At 39.4% G+C, this 2500-nt stretch overlaps 1 protein-coding gene across 1 annotated transcript in view; it reads left to right on the top strand.

Moving 5' to 3' along the window:
- The window catches only part of LOC138946402 (uncharacterized), a 78936-nt gene that overhangs the window by 74539 nt on the left and 1897 nt on the right, over positions 1–2500 (top strand). The gene's annotated exons all lie outside the window — the stretch shown is intronic.

Here is a 2500-nt window from a genome sequence, read left to right on the forward strand (position 1 = left end):
GGGGGAGAAAGAGACAGCTAGAAAGAGAACAGATGGGAGAGAGAGACAGGGAGACGGGGGGGGGGGGGGAGAGACAGACAGACAGAGAGAGACAGAAAGAGAGGGAGATATACAGAGAGAGAGAGACTGGGAAAGGAACGAGAGAAAGAGAGAGAGAGAGAGAGAGAGCGAGAGAGAGAGGGGGAGATATTCAGAGAGAGACAGGAAAAAGGAAAGAGAGAAAGAGAGAGAGAGAGAGAGAGAGAGAGAGAGAGAGAGAGAGAGAGAGAGAGAGAGAGAGAGAGATAGAGAGGGAGATATTCAGAGAGAGACAGGAAAAAGGAAAGAGAGAAAGAGAGAGAGAGAGAGAGAGAGAGAGAGAGAGAGAGAGAGAGAGAGAGAGAGAGAGAGAGAGAGAGAGAGAGAGAGAGAGAGAGAGAGAGAGAGAACTCAGAACTCAGAACTTTATTACACAAGGATAAAGGTTTTAGGCTTAGCCTAATCTTCCAACCTGTCCGTCTAACATAATGTCATCTGACGACAAGTCTAACACAAAAATAAACAAAAAGCAAAACATAGCAGCAATGCATCGTTAAACAGTGCCATAAACAGGCTGTTAAGTTTCAAGAAAAAGGGAGAGGCGGTCGAGGAAGTACGCATTCAGATTGACTTCACATGCATATATAAAACAAGTCGCGTAAGGCGAAAATACAATATTTAGTCAAGTAGCTGTCGAACTCACAGAATGAAACTGAACGCAACGCAACGCAGCAAGACCGTATACTCGTAGCATCGTCACTCCACCGCCCGTGGCAAAGGCAGTGCCCGTGGAATTGACAAGAAGAGCGGGGTATTCGTTGCGCTGAGAAGGATAGCACGCTTTTCTGTACCTCTGTTCGTTTTAACTTTCTGAGCGTGTTTTTAATCCAAACATATCATATCTATATGTTTTTGGAATCAGGAACCAACAAGAAATAAGATGAAAGTGTTTTTAAATTGATTTCGAAAAATAAAATTTGATAATAATTTTTATATATTTAATTTTCAGAGCTTGTTTTTAATCCGAATATAACATATTTATATGTTTTTTGAATCAGCAAATGATGGAGAATAAGATAAACGTAAATTTGGATCGTTTTATAAAAAACATATTTTTGTTACAATTTTCAGATTTTTAATGACCAAAGTCATTAATTAATTTTTAAGCCACCAAGCTGAAATGCAATACCGAAGTCCGGGCTTCGTCGAAGATTACTTGACCAAAATTTCAACCAATTTGGTTGAAAAATGAGGGCGTGACAGTGCCGCCTCAACTTTCACGAAAAGCCGGATATGACGTCATAAAAGACATTTATCAAAAAAATGAAAAATACATTCGGGGATTTCATACCCAGGAACTCTCATGTCAAATTTCATAAAGATCGATCCAGTAGTTTAGTCTGAATCGCTCTACACACACACACACACACACACACACACACACACACACACACACACACACACAGACACACGCACATACACCACGACCCTCGTTTCGATTCCCCCTCGATGTTAAAATATTTAGTCAAAACTTGACTAAATATAATAACAAACTTAAGAGCATTGCATACACAATCACAATACTCATTGATAACAAGATTTCAGGGGGCAGTTTATATTGTCATCAAGTGTGTGTGCACTCGCCTTTTAAAGGCTTGTAAAGATGTGGATCGTTTGATTTCAATTGGTAAAAAGTTCCACAGAGATGAACCTGAAAAATCAAAGCTTGATTTACAAAGATCTATGCGAGGAATTGGTGGGAGTAAATTGTGAGACACATACCTCTTCGTAACGTGTGTAAAATACGATTGCACATATTTGGGCACATCACCATGAACTATTTTAAACATAAAGACAGCCTTATTGTATGCAAGATGGGTTTTGAGGGGAAGGAATTTAAGGCTGTTTAACTTCATTTCTGTTGACATGTTCGATTCATGCAGGATAAGCTTAGCAGCACGACGGTACAAAACATAGAGTTAAGTAAGTGAACGTCACTGCAGCCATCCCACAATGTTGAAGCAAAATTAGTATGAGGCATTATGTGAGCATGAACGAACATTTTTAGTGTTTCAGATTTCGCATAATGTTTGAGTTTTGACAACAAATATGAATTCCTTGATGACACTTTGCAGAGCTTCTTTATGTGTGTTTACCATTTCATTTCATCATCGACAGTTACACCAAGTATGCGATGTTCTTTAACTTGCTGTATTTGAGTTGTCCATAAGGACAGTTGTAATTTCAGAGGATATATCTGATGCTCCCGTCTCGTGGTAATAGCAAGGCTTTTAGTTTGATCAGGCTGCAATGTCATGGCATTAAAAGTGCACCATTTAGCAACCTCGTCCAAAGTGTTCTGAAGGGAGGTATGAATACACTACACGGAGAACACGCGGCATTGTTATACTTATTCACTTAATATGTATTGTATCACAAGTGATTGACATAGAGCTGGAAGGAACATGATTGAGTGTATGCT

This window comes from Littorina saxatilis, linkage group LG1, assembly GCF_037325665.1.
Source record: "Littorina saxatilis isolate snail1 linkage group LG1, US_GU_Lsax_2.0, whole genome shotgun sequence".
NCBI classification, from domain to species: Eukaryota; Metazoa; Mollusca; class Gastropoda; order Littorinimorpha; family Littorinidae; genus Littorina; species Littorina saxatilis.